The sequence below is a fragment of the Coenobita brevimanus genome, chromosome 56, assembly GCF_032717465.1.
Source record: "Coenobita brevimanus isolate Jiangsu-jjx chromosome 56, ASM3271746v2, whole genome shotgun sequence".
In the NCBI taxonomy this organism is placed as follows: Eukaryota; Metazoa; Arthropoda; class Malacostraca; order Decapoda; family Coenobitidae; genus Coenobita; species Coenobita brevimanus.
Window position 1 is genome coordinate 12,723,119 of NC_137009.1, and position 19,010 is coordinate 12,742,128.

At 42.4% G+C, this 19,010-nt stretch overlaps 1 protein-coding gene across 1 annotated transcript in view; it reads right to left on the reverse strand.

Moving 5' to 3' along the window:
• Positions 1-19,010, reverse strand: part of LOC145401646 (glutamate receptor ionotropic, kainate glr-3-like) — a 513,320-nt gene that overhangs the window by 294,460 nt on the left and 199,850 nt on the right. The gene's annotated exons all lie outside the window — the stretch shown is intronic.

Consider the following 19,010-nt stretch of genomic DNA (forward strand, 5'->3'; position numbering starts at 1 on the left):
GTATTTTGTGTATGTATGCTTGTTCCACTGTTTGACCAAGGGTTTGATTTATTTCCATCTTCAGGCAGTATCAAAGCTGTGAGACACTTTGGAGTGTACTGTTGAGCAAGAAGATTCATTACAGTTGATGCCTGGATGGCTTCCATGTTTCCAAATGTATCCACCTCCGCAGCCACAGTAGCTGAGAGATGGTGCTTCCCTGCTGATGATTTGACGATAAGAAGACTAATCATTAATGCAGCTGCCAAATGAGTCGGTGATCCCATGACAGAAAGAAAGCTGAAAAGTGCAGAAAATTATAGCCATGTAATGTAAGGAACGCAAAAGTTAGAGATGCCATGCACTAACATCTGTCTGATTTTGAGTCCCTACAGTAACTGAAATTATAATAACTCAATGCTCATAATGAAATTATCGTCATGATTATAATCAAAATTAGTTACAGAAAAAAAAATAAAGTTTTATTTTCTAAATTGACATATTGTTAGCCATCTTGTCTTACAAAATTAGCTGAAGTAATGAGTCACAGTGATGAGAGTTATTTACACTACTTTTTTACTAGCTGAGCCACAGGATTGTAGTTTTACTGCTCACTACATCAGACTGAAATGTTATGTGGAAAGATTTGATTACAAATAAAATGTTTATACATCCACTAGTAATACTGCTACTGCCAGTCATGAACGGTGTATTCAGTTTGTAAACAGTTATAAAAAAATATCATTTTTATAATAATTAGGCGACCTTTGAATGTGACCTTAAAGAGCTGTTAACAAAAAAAAAAAGTCAAACCATTGTTTGTATTCAACCCTTCCTCCAATTTTGGGACAAAAAAGAACAAAATTGTTTTAAATACTTTGATAACACGTAGGCAAGTGGCTCGAAATTTGACTTTGCCCTGTGATTTTGACACTGTTTCTTCTCAAAATCGAAATTCTTTGTTTTTGCCTTATCCTCAACCCTCCCACCTGGTTCGGTGTAGAATGGATAAAAAATATTCAAGTTGGCCTTGCTAGATAGAAGTGACCTAACCCAACAAATATTTCAGTTACTTGAACTATTAAATTAACATGATTGTGTACGTTATCATTCTGCACTGTCATGTCTCAGAGTAACAGCATTTTCAAAGAGTTTCTAAAGAAAATCTGATCACTCAGGTCCTGCAATTTAAAATTTTGAACTGAAGCAGTAAGTAGACAATAAATGACGCACGTAATATAGATGAACTTTTTTTTTTTTTTCACTTTTATACACGTACTTCCAATTCCTTTTCAGTAGCTTGGCAACAGAAGACATAAATAATATGTTCTCTGTAAAAAGCAATGAATAAGAAATTTATCCCCAAATGAATACTGTGTATAATTTACATAGGACCTTTCTGCTCAAGACGACAGCCAACATTCTCTGTAACTGGATAATGGTTATGTCAGAGTGGAGACACTGCCCACAATTGAGGAGAGTCGTGCTGCCAGAATGGCTGGGGATTGGGAGCAGAGAAGACTTTTGTCTCGACAGGTATAAGTCGACGAGAAGTATGTCAAGCAAATTGCTAAGGAGGTGTATGGCTGTTTTCATTCGAACGACCTGCTCAGAAGTTCTGAAGATGCACCACTCCAGACCCACCTCTCTGATTAACTCCGTTTGGACAGAAGATGAAAGGCTTGTGCCGGAGGCTAGTGAATTTAGGGCTCGTGGGGCTGAGTACTTTGAGAAGCTTATATTTGTCTGAACCTCCCACTGAAAAGCTTTCATTGGAGTGTGTACAACCATTCAATGATCTCTCATCAGTTGATGATACTCTGCCTAGTTTCGAGAAAGGAAGGCAGTGGATAGGTTGAAAAGTGTTTGAGCAACTAGTGTTTGTTGCATCCTGGTGGAACCGATCAAAGCTGTGGGAAAATCAGGATATTATATGCAGTCATACTGTAGAAGCCATTGGCGGACTAGTATCATTCCGCCTGACTAGATAAGTGGTTTGGTTACTTTTCTCTAGAAAGCAAAAAAAGACCAGTGCAATATTAATAACTACCACTGTATTACATTTCTCGGTGTACTGGGCAAGATTCTTGCCCAGATTCTCCTGATGCGTATCCAGGACCATTTGCTAAAGTTTCTGAGGTCTGAACAATCTGGATTCACGCACAAGAAGTCTACAGTTGACCGCATCTTAGCTCCTTGGTATCAGTAAGGTCTGCTTGTAACCTACTAGCTCTCAAGATGGCATTTCACATGGTATGTTGGGAGGGATTGTAGGGTTATTCTGTGGGATCCCCACAGGGATAATCCAGCTGACTGCTGGCCAGTCTTCAAACCCGTCAGTCAAATGCCGAGGAGGAACATCTGAATTCTTCCCAGTAAGTACTCATACTGGAATAAGACAGTTTTGTGATCTTGTTCCCACTCTTTTCAACATGTGCATGGATTGGGTTCTTGGCCGAGCTGTGAGTCAAAGTCACTGTGGCGTATCAATTGGCATTTTCAGAGTTACTGACCTCGACTTTGCTGATGATGCAGTTATGCTAGCAAAATTGCTCGAGATACTTTTGAGTGCCCTCAAGGAACTTCACAAGAATGTAAAGACATTGGGATTAAAGGTCTCACAAGTCCAAACCATGTTCCAGACATTTCGTTGGTTGCTGGATGGTGCAATTCAGTCTGTCCAAGGAAGTGGTGAGAATGTGGAGGTCTTGGCAAGCTTCACTTGTCTTGGTAGTATGGTAAATATCGATGGTTTGTGAGACGATAGGCTTTCTTGTTGCATCAGTCTCGCCTATGGGGTTATAAATGCATTCAGCTGAGGTATTGACCAGTGCTGTTACTTGGGTAGAGGGATGGAAATTCTCATCTTCAAGACTCTGGTGCTCCCAGTCCTACTCTGTGGCCATGAGACATGGGCATTATACAGTGACTTGAAATGGCTAATTGGCTCCTTTTATGGCAGCTGCCTTCGCAGGATCATGGGATATCAATGGAACGATCGTATAGGTAATTAGTGACTAATTCGTGAGACTGAGTCGAACCCTTTCACCCACATAATACCTTCCTGTCAATTCCAGATACAAGGGCACATGGCTCGTTTTCCATAGGCTGACCCAGCCCACAGGATGATCCCTAACAGAGTTTACCTTGGGTGAGGGAGATGAAGGGTATGGCCACGGATCTCATGGCTGGAGCAGGTTGACATTCATGTCGAGAAGAGTTGCTGCCTGGAGGGTTGCACAAATGGACCCTTGTGGGTGAAGTAAGAGCTTGAGTGGGGCTGTGCATCCCACGGCGTTTGCCCGTTCCCCACCCATGATGAACAAACATCATTGCAGTAAACCCCCCTTTTTTCCATGGCAATTCTCGGACAAACCTCAGTTGTTGCTGGGAGACTAAACTTGTTGGTCTTCGCTAGGTCGTACCCAATTTATTCAGGGCCACTAAATGAGCCATGACCTGCAGCCGCTTCGTTCACATTGGAATCGCCTCACGTCTATCTGTCACTTTTTCTTGATTGGTCGACTGAACTCAACACCGTCTCTCAGCTTTTCCCTTCCCTTTCCCACTGCTTCGGCGTCCGACTGATTGCTGATATCCTAGATGACTCTCCCACCGTTTCTGTTTCCAGTATTATCACTTTTCTTTCTGCTCTTCACATATTACATTTAATTGTATTTACCCAGGAACTTCTGCCTTAGTTACATATAGCCATGTTATTGCGGGGTGATACTTCTTCATTATTCCTTTCTTCCTTCTCTAACTTTTTGTGCATGAGCGAGGGAGAGATTCTTCTAACCTCTCACATAACTAATAATGCTTTATCAGCTATTGCTTTCATCTAGCTGTCAAATTCATGGAATTAAATACAAACCAATACAAACCCCATTTAACTACATAATATTTATAGTTCATTTATTTTTATCAGAACGTTAAATAACATGGGATTTAACGTACTCTTCCACGACGACATATATATCACAGTCTTGAATATATTGAATTGGGCTAACTCCCAGTAAAAAACAAAAACAATATTGATAAATAATTTCCTTATAATCTTGTAGAAATATTCACCAGATTATGTTTTAAACATTGTATAGTTGTGAGCTCTAGAATCGATATGCAAATGTTTAGTAGTCTATTATATGTTCTTGTTTGCCTGTTTAGCCTTTTATCAATGAGTGTTTGTGTTATATAATCTTGTTTATCAATTATTGTATGTGTCCGTATGGTATTGCTTTGATTCGAGAATAGATGCAGCTTGGGGAAAGAGACACAGTTATTAAGGAAGAAATAAGACTGTCAGTCCATTCTGATAAGCAATGTAAAATACTACACTGGAGTGTTAACTGGGACTGAAAAGAGAAGGAAGGAAATACCTGTACGAGATAGAAATGGTAATTTGATGACTAAAGATTTGGATATAAAAGGAAGGTGGAAAGAGCACTTTGAATCTGTTCTAAATGGACCAATCCCAGCTGAAGAGGACATTTTGCCAGCCGAGAGAGATTTTCAGATAGAAACAGGGGATATAACTTTGGAAGAGGTAGCAAAATCTATAAAAGAGTTAAAGAATTTTAAGGCCCCAGGACAGGATGGAATATTCCCTGAAATGCTTAAGGTGGAAAATGACGAGTTGATGAATGCGCTTTTGAAACTTTTTAATGTGGCTTAGGATAATGGTGGAATTCGACGAGAGTGGAAAAATGGAGTGATTATAAAAATACCAAAAAAGGGAGATTTAAGTGTGTGTGGCAATTGGAGGGGGATAACTTTGACACCTGTAGTTGCAAAAGTCTTTTCCAAAATCTTGTTGAACAGAATAGAGCCAGTAATTGATAAAATTTTAAGAGAAGGACAAGCGGGATTTAGAAAGGGCCGAGGTTGTAATGATCAGATTTTTATTGTAAGGCATCTAATGCAACAAACTAATGAGATGAAAATGCCACTTAGTATGTGTTTTGTGGATTTTGAAAAGGCGCGTGATAGTGTTTCACGTGGAGCTATGTTGAAAATTATGAGATTCTATGGTATACCAGAAAAGTTTGTAAATATTATTAGAAGCCTGCATGAAGGTACTTTTTGTAAGGTAATGGTGGGTGGTTCTAAGAGTGATCCATTTCAAGTTAGGTCAGGAGTGATTCAAGGAGGAGTTCTTTCGCCATTGTTGTTTGTTTTGGTTATGGATTATGTTATGAAAAAAGTTGTAAGGAGAACATGTGCAGGAAATAACTGGAAAGAAAATAAGAAGCTGATGGATTTGGACTATGCTGATGATATTGTACTGATTTACGGAAGTATTTACGAGATGCAGAGGGTGCTTGATTGTCTGGCGGAGGAAGGAGAAAAAGTGGGATTGGTAATAAATTGTTAAAAGACTGAAATTATTAATATGAACGTGGAGAACCAAATCGATTGTGTAATTGGGAATAATGTGGTGAAGAATGTAGAAAACTTTAAATATCTGGGAACAATTGTATCATCTAATGGATCATTAAACAATGAAATTGAGGAGAGGATTAGACAGGCTTGGCGGGCTGTTGGAATGTTGAAATCTGTTTGGAATAATAATATGCTTTCGGTACATACTAAAGTGAAAATTTACAAGTCCATGGTTAGACCAATTTTAATTTACCGGCATGAGTCATGGTACAGTACAATTGGAACAGCTCAGAAAGTATTAGGATTTGTGAATAAAATACTGAGAAGGATTCTTGGGGTAAAGTGGCAAGACAGAGTTACAAATGAAAGAGTAAGGGATATTACGAGAGTGGAACCAGTTAATGAATATGTGAGACTGTCTCGCTGGAAGTGGCTGGGGCACATATACAGAAAAGAAGGCAGTTTAATACAGGATGTGCCAGAGTGGATTGCTAGAGGAAGAAGAGGTAGAGGTAGGCCGAGGGAATCCTGGTTGAGGACAATGAAAAAAGAAGCAGGAGAGGAGTGTTGGTGGGACCTGAAGGAGATGGCAAGAGACAAATATTGGTGGAGAGAGTTCATTGAGGCCCTATGCATCCCGTGGGGTGCCACAGTAAATGATTGATTGATTGATTGGAGTGTATGCCAAACATACTATCCCATATGACCATATCCAATGAGAAAAGACATCCTACAGTACACTGAATATATTTCTCTAACAAAGGCGTCCCCTACACCAAAGAAGTAATCAGGTGTTGTGAGGAATTAAGCAATTGAAAGTGTCATATTACTATAGGGGGATGACTATATTTTTGTCTGTGCTTTTTTTTTTTTTTTTTTTAATGTGTCCGACTCTGGGCATAGGCTTCACAGCCTGCTATCAAGGCCCAGCAGTCCTCCTACATACCATACACCTCTGCATGTCACCACTTCGGCGTTAACACCCACCGTCCATATTGAATATATGCTGGGGCTGTCTCATACAGGACTGGTGTATTGGTACTAGCGGGGGTATTTTTACGACATGTCGGCGGGTCTTCTGGTAGATCAGTAAAGCCTGATTTAATGAAATTCAAATCCTTGAACTGTTCCCTGCTCCAGCGGGGATTTGAACCTGGGTCCTTTAGAACGGCAGGCCACCTCTCTACCGATTGAGCCACGCCTCCCTCTTTGTTTTTTTGTTCAGATATTTTCAAATTATACTCATTTATGGGTGCCTTTTTTTTTTTTTTTCTTTCCTTGCATATTGTGGGCATCCGTTAATAATTTACTGTTCTAAATTATTTTAGAGGAGAGATAAGCTTTGCACATTGATGCTAAGTCTCCAGCTAGACAAAACCCCTCCATGAACTCGGATGCTCTCCAGTGTACTCACCAGCTACCGCCAATATATCACGTTTAAAGGTATCCCATCGTTCAACAGGGGCTTCGACAATATTGAGCAGTTCGAATCGCTCTGCTGTTGCCACTGCATACTCAAAAGTACCCTCATCCCTGAGTTTTTAAATATGAAACTGGCTTGGGTACCATCTTGAGGTTCTGTCAGTTTGGAATTGTGACTTTAGAGTTGCAACAACAAGCCTGTGGCTGGTAACAAAGAACTTTGCATTCTTAAAAAACCAGCAGTTCTGAAGGATCCTCCAACAAGTACTAAGATGGATGTGGTCAGTCTTTTCTTTTAATCCCTGCATTACTGGAACACCAAGTCCAATTGTGAAGATCTCTCCTTTGGGACCAAGATCCAACAATTCTCAATTAACGGGACTTTGTGAGATCGAAAAAGTAAGAACTATTGGAATTTCTGGTTCTAGAGCTATAGGGACCTACGTACACAGATTCATTGAGGCCTTCCCTATCAGTGCCAGTAACTGCACTTAAGTCACTCAGGACCAAGAGAGTATCCTGCAAGGGGTACTTTTACACAACTGAGTCAAGATTTGCATAAAACAGCTTCTTCTCTTGAAGATCACTCATAACACTTGGAACACATAATATGGCATTAATTAAGATGAAGCTGAAAGAGTGCTTCGACCTCACCAGCATTATACACTCATCAACTGGAGTAACCCTGTTAGCATAACTGACAAAGCACGCAGCAATTGCCGCATTAACACCTCTAAGCTGAACACCATCATCACAGCCAGACCAGCAATGTGTATAACCGTCACTACTGATCTCAACATGGCTGGGGCACCTAATTTCAGACAGTGCAGCTATACTAACCCCCAACAGCCTTAACTGTCGTGACAACAAAAGGTATTCAATCATCCCTTAAAATGCTTTGAAGGTTCCATGCCTGCATTCAGAGTGCCTTCTGACGGCTAAACCCGCACGTAGTTCTACAGGTTCGTGTGTCTTCAGCGCAACCACACGAGTCAAAAACAGGATAAGTGCTGGGTCCCTCCCTCATCATTCAGCTGCTGGTGTCCCGTAGGCTAGGCTTTACTCAGAAACCATTATTATTGGTGCCAGCAGAAAAGGGCCCCCAAAGTTCCGTCAGGCTACCACCGGAAGAGGGGACCCCGGTAAAATTTGGGTCAGGGCCAGAGAGACCATGCTGACCCTGGCCTCTCTTCTCCAAAGTAAATTGTGTGTGATGTAAGTTTTCCAGGGAGGGAATGCAAACCCCGCCTAAACTTTCCAAGTCGGGAAGGACTGACCACTAATCTATGGGCAGCGGCACAAAATCCTTTACAGGGGCTGGCCAGGTATTAATCAGACTTTCCTTTCTCCTTGGCGGATTTCCAGTCAAGGATAATGAACTCCACCAACTCTGGTAGATGGTCGTTGGCTTACATAGCTCATCCAGCCTTTGATAGGTCGTGTTTTTAGTTCTGTAGGGTGGCTAACTACTCTACCCTTTACCCTGGGCCAGTGGGCTGCCGGATTAGATGCCGACGAAACGACCATGGGAGAGGTAGTACTGGATTACATGTTACAGTAGCAGTATAATATCTGACCTAAAGTTTCTTCTTTACCTATAGGTTCCATGAGGATTGCCAGTCTTCATGGAAAAGACAAGATAGTCGAAACTAGGAGAGAGGACCTAAATGAAAGAGTATCTGAACATGCCAGTGAGTCAGCTTGTTCATTTCCAGTAATCACTCTATGGCTAGGGTATCAAAAGAAGCGAACTGACTTCTTCTGGACAGAAAGGCTGAACAGCCAATCCTGAAACTGGGTGATCAGGGGATGAGAATGAGACGAGGTGTGTGAGGAAGCTAGTGCACTGAGAGAATGAGAGGAGATAACAAGGGAGGAGGAAGAGAATCTGGGATGAGACTTCAGGCCAAGAGAACAAGGTTTTGCTGTGAGAATAATTGTATTGGGAGAAAGAATATTGGAAAAAGTCTGAGGACACAAAAGCAAACCTGACACCATGACAAAACTTAGAGCTGTCAGTAAAGTGCCAGAAGAGTGAAAATACATGTTTAAGGAAAAGGGAGCCAAGAGTATCTGAGGGGAGAAGTGACTGAGGCCAAGCGAGGAAAGAAGGACAGAGTATAGGAGGAGGCAGAAGCCAAGACGGGAAAGTAACCAGACGAAGGGGAAGAATAGGAGGAAATGTAAAATCGGTTAGGTGAAAGAGTGTGGATCTATGGGGTTTGCAAGCATGCCATACGAGAATTGGGCGAGTGGCCGGCAGCTTTGAGTGGCATGGGCACTAGGGAATTGTGGACCAGGCCTCGGATAAGCAGAAATGGGCAACCCGTACTCCCTGTAAGGATATCCCTCACAATTGAAGTTAGGTCACAACGCCTTTATTAGACCTTGTATAGGATTGAAAGAGGACCAAAAGAAAGTAATGAGGGTTTGAGCAAAAAGGGCGAAGGCATAGGCTGGGAGAGTGGAGTAATTATTTGTAGGAAATTGAAGGAGACACGATTTTTACCTAATGGAGAGAAAGCACTGACAATAAGGTGGAAGGGGGGGCGCTTAATTCAGTCTAAAGACTTGGAGTGTGATTTGACCGACAAACACCAATAGGTCCAGTATGTCGAATGGAATTACGTTGTGGAAGGGTGCGAATGGAGGCAGAAGAATAGACCTGGCAACCATAATGAAATTTAGAATGAATAAGGACAGAATAAAGACAAATAATGAGACAGCATTTGCAACAAGTAATGGTGTAGACGAGTTGAAAATTTAATGGATGAAACATGTGTATTGCCATTTAGCTAGGAGCAAAAGATGAGACAGGGAAATGTGGTAGACAAGCAGCAGGGAAGGGAGGTGTTATAAAGGTAAAGAGAAGGTTGAGGTATGGTTCTTGAACAAGTAAACAACAGTACACAGGACCTAGAATAATGAAAACCACCAGTAGTGGCTACATTGAGGCAGCATCAATGGCAGAATAGTAGATTGGAAATGAGATAGGTCTGAAACTGCAAAGCAATTGCATCACTGTCAACATACGGAGGCCGAAACTAAGGGGGAGGGGGGGTTAGACAAGAGATGACGATCTTCATAACGTAGTAAGGACTCAGCCCTGGGAGACACCTTCATGATGAAGAAATGCACATGAAAAATGGTCTTCCAGAGGCATGTAAAAAGTTTGAAGGGAAAGAAATTTTTGAATGAAAAAAAAGTAGGTTAGCGTGTAGACCAAGGAAACGATTATAAGGAAGAGTATGAGACCTCCAATTAGTATCATAGGCATTTTCTATACTAAAAAAAAAAAAAAAAAAAAAAGAGCAATGACTGATTGTCAGAGTAAAAAAGCAATATGGATACAATATTTCAGTTGAAAGGGAGAATCTAAGGTGTTGGGTGCTTCGTGATACCTAAACTGTAGGGGTTGAAAGAAAACAGCTGCATTCAAGGTGCAACAGAAGTTGATAATTGATCACCCATTCAAGAAGTTTGCATGAACAACCAGCCAGGGCCATGGGATGGTAATTTTGAGGAAGGTGACCAGTTTTACCAGGTTTAAGAAATGCGTGGAGGATCTCTACATGCCAGTCAGGCGAAAGGAAACTCTCTGTCCCCTTGCAACGGAAGTTATTACAGGCAACACGATTTACATGGAGGGCCCTTGTACAAGCAGAACTGCACCGAGGAATACGCCTGGCAGTGGATGATCGAATAACATGGGGAATGGCAGCAAGGGCAGCACCTAAATCTAGAATACGTAGGACAATATATCATGTGGTGAGGAAAAAGAGGAAGTAGGATGAAACTACAAAGTAAGAGAACAAAACAACTAATTAACAACATGGAACTGCCAACAGGGTGGACAAGGAACGTGAGGTGTGAGTTTAAAAAGGAAGTGATCACTTAAAAGATTGTCTTCCAGCATCGACAAGTGGAAAATCAGAGAAATCCAAAGTGAACAAAGAGACAGATCTAGGCAAGAGATGGATCGAGTGCGGAAGTCGAAGTGAGTAGATGTGCCAGTGTAAATGATGTAGATCTCTTGATATGAAAGAAACTGCTATAACCCCTAAAGTCCTAATCATATCAATTGATGCGATTTGAGTTTTATGCCAAAATGCCTAATCGCATCAATTGAACAAGGCCTGTAAGAAACTGCTGAGCGCTCGCTCAACCCCGATTATGACATACATGGCTTCAGGCCAATAAGAACTCGCCCCTGATGTGGTGTGAGGGGGGATCGGACCAACCCTGCCGGTGGGGGGGCACCCCCCCCTCTTAGCCACCTGCAGGCCACCCTCTACTCCATTCCCTCACTTCCTCCTTGTCCCCCATCACTCTCCCACCTCTCCATGCAACTGCATCTCTCCTCCCACCACCACCTGCATCCCTTCCCACCCTCTCTTGCCCCTCCTTCCTCCTTGCTAGCCTCGCCCCCCCAACGCCACCTCATCCCTCCCTCTTTCTCCCTCACTACCCTTCCAACCCCCAGCAGACCCCCGAGTGTTATCAGGCATGATGTACGTTCCTGTTTCATATTATTTCAATTTCTTCCCAAATATAGGCTACATCTAGCCCTGCCCCCCCTCCAAAAGCCACCCCATCCCTCCCTTCTCGTCCCTCACTACCCTTCCAACCCCGAGAGTTATCAGGCCTGATGTACAGTTGCGGACATATCAAACAGAAAGACCCCGACCACAAGCGAGGTGGTGTAATGCTCTCCGCATCTGGTAACACTGATAGGTACGGAGCTTCAGCAGGTTTCGTTCAGTCGCTAGGACAAACCGGATGCTTTGATCATTGCTGCTGTGCGTGGTTATTGGTGGTAATAATACATTATTATAATATATAAACAATGTTCCACCAGTTAACATACAGTCAGCGTCAATTGACGTGTTGTTGCAGGCCTCGCTAAACCTACATATTAGGTTTGTGATACATCGTCTCCTAACACCCGAGAAAAAACGCCCCGGGAGAAAATAACTACTTGGCAACTCAGAGGTATTGCCATTCAGAGTTTTTAAAGATATAACGGTTAGTTTTAATTACGCTTTTGTAGGGGATTGATCTCGGAGATTTTTTGCGCCCTTTTCTCAAAACCCTGCACGAGGCGTTACCGTCCATTGCAAAATTGCTCGTGCAAATTGTGAACAATGTCAAAAAAGTATACAAGCCAGGATAACTTAGTAAAAATAGTGCAGTGTCATAAGTTAGGCCTTAATTGCCGAGAAATCAGCCAAGAAACAGGAGTAAACCTACGTACAGTGCAACGACAAGTGTCTAAACTTAAGGCGAGTGGCGAGCGTGATACACCCCATCACAGATATGGTGGGGGAAGGCCTTCCAAAGCTGGAGACAAGACATTAGGAATTATCAGGTGGGAGTTAGAAAAAAATCCAACAATTACAGCAAAACAAATTAAGGAAAAGAACAAAGATCTACTACAGGGAACAGCTGTACGAACTCTACAGAGAATCATCCGAAATAAACTGAAATACAGCAAAATAAAGGCCAGAAGTAAGCCTATGGTGACAGAGACTCAGCGGATGAGGAGGCTTGCCTTTGCCGAAAAATATTCTTCATGGACTCAAGAAGATTGGAGAAAGGTCTTGTGGACAGACGAATCAGTTTTTCGTGTTAGTGATATGAAAGGCATAAAGGTGTGGCGCCGCAAGGGCTCGGACCCATGTGACCCCCGGTATACCGCCAAGACCTTAAAACATCCTCCCTCTCTTATGGTGTGGGGAGCATTTGCGTACGGTGGCTTGGCTGATATGCACATCTTCCCCAAGGGTCAGTCCGTCACTAAAGACGTGTACCTGCGCCTTTTAGATGGGAAACAGGCAGATTGCTTTGGGGCGACAGGTGCAGAGATCTTGCAACAGGACGGCGCGCCATGCCACACCACCCAGGTGGTAAAGAACTGGCTCAGGGACAGCGGGATCGAGATGATACCTGACTGGCCACCAAACAGCCCTGACGTATCACCCATTGAGAACTTCTGGGTCATTCTAAAAGTGAAAATAAGAGAAGACACCTCCACACTGGAAAAATTAGAGGATGCATTTCGTCGGGCCTGGACCACCATACCACCATCAACTCTGCAAAAACTTGCAGATTCACTGCCTGGCCGCCTCGCAGACGTGCGAAAACGCAAAGGTCATCCAATACCCAAATAGAATGTTAGTAAACAAAGCTTCAGATATAATGTTGTTGCATTCTATGTGTTTCGTTATTATTAATGATAGAAATCACGTTGCGTGTGTTATTTTTCTTGGTGACACGTCAATTGATGCTGACTGTACTGTACTGATAACAGCATGGCATGATTATGGGATGTTTTTTTATAATAATGACACGGATTTCATGAGTGGTTTTGTTTCGAGTCATGAACCATGCAACAGCTCACACTTCATCATATAAGTCATATTTATCAGCTTCCCCACAACCACCAATGAACAGGGAATTATCTTGACCTCCATCCTCCCTACCATGAAACTGGCGCTTGTAGACCTCTGAGATTGAAGCAAGTTCACTACTTACAGGAGGTGGCACCACAGGGGGCGGCAGGGTGGGTGCGGGGGACCTGGGAGACACGAGGAGCGAGGCGGGTGAGAAGGAGGCAATAGTGGTCGAACTGGAGGCTAGAGGTGAGGGATGATGGGGTATGGGACTTTGATAGACGACAAGAGCTACAGTGGGAGGGATAGATGACAAGATGATGACTGGGTCAAATCATTGTGTCATGGAGAATATGGAATTTTACAGTCAGACCATGAAACGTTATGTTGGCGTTGCCAAGTGTTGTAACTGACATACATAGTTTGTAACAATTCACGACTCACTTTCCACAGGGTGACTCAATACTCCTGTATTATAAGTATGGTGACTATTTGTTAATGTTCAGTTATATGACATGTCCCTACAATTTGGCAGATGTTACAGTTGTTTTCATACTGATTGCGAATTACTCTTGTAGCCAATTACGTAGTATCGTCATGGATGACGACTGATATCACATAGAGAGTAGGGATAGGCCTGTGTAGATTATTCCTTTATCACCAATAAATACGAACAGTCTGACAGTAATGATGGTCCCTATGGTTTACATTAATATATGTATGGCACCAATGTAAAATAAAGGTGGACTTACCTAACCCAGGTTTATGTTATCGTTTTGTGTATGCCGTGTTTGGCTGTTGATTATACACATTGCCAGTGGTTATTAGTATTTAGGTTCATACTGAGCAACTGTCGTATGCCCCAATCATTCCTTCACAATTCTCGAGCCAATAATGGTGGAACAAGCTTGTAATGTCTGCAGTTATCCAGTCTGGGCACGTGCATATTACATCAACTATGCTGTTAGTTACGGAAATCGCTTGTATTAAATGCAAACACAAACTTTATCTGAAGTGTGTTTTGTTATGGTAAGCAACCGAGCAGCGTTCACGCTGCATGAAACTGACAGGATAAAGATAATACGAGGACCATTGCCCTGTTAACGAGACCAGCTACTGAGCCACACATGTCAGCAGTGTCCGAACATGGAGCTGTTGCCCTGGCTGATTAACGGTGTATATTGCAATCTATTAATGAAGACAGATGAACCAGTATCGTTGATGTATAAACATGATATCTGCTGTTCATGGTGTAGCAGTCATTACGGCCATCTCTCCTCCCCGTCAGTACCCAAGTCTGAGTGCACGCGGTTGTTGGGAAGAGGGAGGGAAGGACAGTCAACTGGATACTGAGGGTGTGAATCAGATAGCTTAACAGTTCCACATCCATACCACGATTTACTCTATCAGTATAGGGTTAACAGTAATTAAACATAAAGATCATGTAATACATCTGATAAGGCATCTCTCTGCCCACATATTAGCCCACCCCAGTATCACCACCTATGTCCTGGAACCCAGTCCATCCCTCCTTAGTAAATTACGTTTTCGTTTACATCGGTGCCATACAGATATTTACCAGAGCCATAGGCACCAATCACTACTGCTAAATATTATCTATTGTGGTTAGAATAAATTCTTCCCTCCCCCTCCTCCGTTTACGGTATCACAGTCGTCATCCATGATGTTACTATGTAAACGCAACAACAATTGCTCCCAGTTGCTATGACAACAGGTGTGACATCAGATAAACATTCTAGGGGCGTTTCATATATCACCATGTGATAACAGTCGTCTCCATACACTAATAACGCTGGATTTGTGTAATGTGCCACCCCGTGGGGAGCAGGTTTTTCTATACACGATATAACATGCTGGTAGACTAAGTAACGTGTCAAAGTCTGCATAACGTTTAACGGCCTGACCATCATCTTCCATAATCAATTTTATAGCTGATTTGGCACCATGTCACCAGCGTATCATTTACCCGTCCCATCCAAGTTTCCTACCACAGTCCACTCTACCCTATCCTATCACTCGTCTCCAGTAGAGCCCCCCCTCCCACCAGGCCCCTACCAATATTACCCACTCCTCCCCCCCCTCCCCCCTCCTGTCTCCCAGGTGCCCCAACCTCTAATAAAATTGCATTTATTTAAGAGATCTACCAGTTTCAGGTTCAAGGTCAGGGAGGAGGGGGGGTCACGGTGATTTTGTGGTTATTAACAAAGGTGCTGGAATGCAGGTAATGTTATAGTGGTTTATATGCTAGCTGTTGGTAAATGTTGTATAATTTGTGATGTTTGTCGAAAGTCACACTTACGAAACCTGTGTGTTTCATGTAAATAATATACGAATATGTACTGTCTGAAATTGTTTTATGACCATATTTACAAAACGTTATTTGGTATACTGTAAGGCAGGACATTGTTTATATACAACCAAAAACTGCGAACAGCGGCAATGATTACCGCGTTCGGTTCGTCCCAGCCACCAAACGAAACCTGGTGAAGTTCCATTCCTATCAGTGTTACCAGATGCGGAACTTTACACCACCTCGCTGGTGGACGGGGTGTTTCTGTTTGATATGTCCGCAACTGTACGTACCTGTTCATATTATTTCAACTTCTTCCCAAATATAGGCTACATCTAGCCTCGTCCCCCTCCCCCAAACTCCACCCCATCCCTCCCTCCTTGTCCCTCCTACCACAGTCCACTCTACCCTATCCCATCACTCGTCTTCTGTAGAGCCCCCCCTCCCACCAGGCCCCTACCAATATTACCCACTCCTCCCTCCCGTCCCCCCTCCTGTCTCCCAGGTGCCCCAACCTCTAATGAAATTGCATTTATTTAAGAGATATCCTTCCAAACCCCAACAGACCCCCGAGAGTTATCAAGCCTGATGCACGTACAGTCGCCAAACTTTCCTCCGGGGCCACCTAGCTGCGAGAGGTGGGTAACGGGTGCTGGCAACAGTGTATCTGTTTGTTCGTGTGTACGTGCTCGACGAAAGTTCGGATCATCAACTCTTTTCGTCCGTAGTGAACCTCCGTCAGAGTCAGAGTTTATCCCATAGATGGTTGGGTACGGAGTTCGGTGGGGAGAAAATTGTCTCAGGGGTTTTGCGGCTCTCCCGTCGGTTCAGTCTGTTGCATGAAACTGGTTGCACGGGAAACTGTTGTGTGCCACAGGTGCTGACCAAGGCCAAATCAATATGACTATATGAGTTTTATAATAAGATAATATATATAATATTACGATATAAATATATACTATTATATATAATACAATAACACCTATTATACTAATTTGACCTTGGTCCGTGCAACCTGTGGCGACCGGTTTCCTGCAACTTGTCGAGCCGGTGGGAGAGTTGCTTAAGGGGGGAGCTTGGCATAGTAAAGGCTAGGGGAGGCGCCGGACGTGCGGAGGGGGGGGGGTTACATTATTCACACCGCCAGTGATAATAATTGCCGAACTAGTTTTTGAGATCCAGTAGCATTCTACTAAATATTTGCATTCGAAACAGTACTGAACATTTAATTTTCTATGTTGTTTTTACATTGTTACGATAACATGTAAATGAACTATATACTGTAGTCGCTCCAAGCATTTCTCCCACTCTCTCCTTTTTATATCAGTAATTCCATTTCATAGGGTTATCACTTGATACCATTATCAGTATAGGTTGAAGAGGAATACATTTACTTAACATCTGTCCAGTTACGAGTAAGATTACCTGCCATATTCACAACATCAATAACACTGACCAAACATTTAGATTATGTTTAGACACTGTTAACGGTTGCTTATTCCTCGTTGGTAAAACTTCAGGCAGATGTTTTTATGTTTTCTGTGGTGCACCATGAAGAGGTAGGAGGTTATAATACTGTCACCTCAACAGGCAAAGAGTTCATGCATACTATTATGTCAGGTATGATTATGACACCGTATCAACATTTCATATGACTATGGTCATTACAGCACACCTTTATAGTCCATTCATCTAACGAATGACTGAATTACACATTACAAGGACAATTGATTAGTAGGTGTGTTGCTTATCTGTGAGGTCACACATTTACCTCCGACATCTACAGTTCCTATCTCTCCTACTTACTTTAAATCAATATCAACCCAATGAGTAATCCTGTAACGAATAATGACCTAACTTATTTAATCATGTCTGGAATCAAGAATGGTATTTCAGTAGGTTTAATCGAGACCGGCCCAGGACTGACGAAATGCAAAACGATCAGACACCGGCATTTATTTTTCTACCGTAAGGGCCGGTCACATGACGGTTCGTCCCCCCAGTATTCAGTAGACACTTTTTAGCCATGGGTTTATTATGTAATACTGAAAAAGAATAGGTTGATAGTTATGTAATATTTGTAAATATGCCATCTTTTATATTATTTCACTTATTGTTAATATTATATTCCTTATTGTTTTCAATACTCGCATTATCTAATACTTTCAAGAAATTCCATCGACTAAAAATTATCGACTGAATATTGGGATGAACTCTGACTGAGGTTCACTACGGAAGACGAGAGTTGATGATCCGAACTTTCGTCGAGCATGTACACACGAACAAACAGATACACTGTTGCCAGCACCCGTTACCCACCTCTCGCGGCTAGCCGGCCCAGGTGGAAACTTTGGCGACTGTACCTTTTTCATATTATTTCAATTTCTTCCCAAATATATATATAATTACACCTCACTGTGTTCATTTCTCACGTCGTACCTATTAGTTTTCGTACGTACGTAGGTGGAGAATGCTATTTTATGTTGTACTGCATATGACGCATCTTAATTATTTATTATTTTTTTTCTTTCTCCCTACCAGCCCAGATTAGTACGTCTGATTAGTCTCCGTCTCCGAGCAAACATTTACTCTGGGCAAACACAATTGCCAGGCCTTCGTGGTCAACTTATCTGCCTGTTTGTTAGTTAGTTTGTGAGTTAGTTAGTTAGGGAGTCACTGCATATAACAAATAACTCATGATTCAGTGCATTGCATACTTTTTGCGCTAATTCTTTTCAGCCCAATAGTTTGAGGCTGCTTATAGCTATTACTTTCGTTCCATATATTGTATACGTCTCTTTTCTCCTGAACGTTGCGTTACGAACACCCAACACAACGTGCGACAGTGTTGGTTAGCATTTTTTCCCCTTCCTTCACAATGAACACACATGCATGTATGTTTCATGATTGACTATTGATTACTTATTTTTATGAATTCCTTTGTATTTTACCCACGTGTTCCTGTTATCTGGCGTGTCGGCCAGGGTCAGCCCAGGGTATCACGACTGTGATTAGCACCGGCAAGATGAGAACGATTCCCACAACACATCCAGGTGTGGTTATTTCCAGTGTACTTGAAAGGTAATGCGTTGCATATGTTTTCCTTATTTCTGTTATAATTGGCTATCAGATTGTATGAGGCTCTGTACTTTTCATTACTTTCATCCGAAATACTGTGTACGTCTCTTTTCTCCTCAATGTTGCGTTACGAACACACAGTGCTACACGCGACAATGTTGGTTAGCATTTTTTTTTTGTACTTCCAAGTATCACAAAGGCCTAGTAGCCCTACTCCCCACACTAGTTACCTCCCCACACCTGCATACACACCTTTTTTTATGGTAGATGTTTAAGAACACACTGAAGTGCTTTCTTTTCATGCGAAAAGCTGCTTATTACCAACCTCCGTACCTATAGGCCTACTCTCCACAGCCTATTTTATCTCCCCACAGCCTAGTAATCTCCCCACACCTACATACACCTGTTTTCATGGCTGGTGTGACAAAACAATTTGAAATGACCTG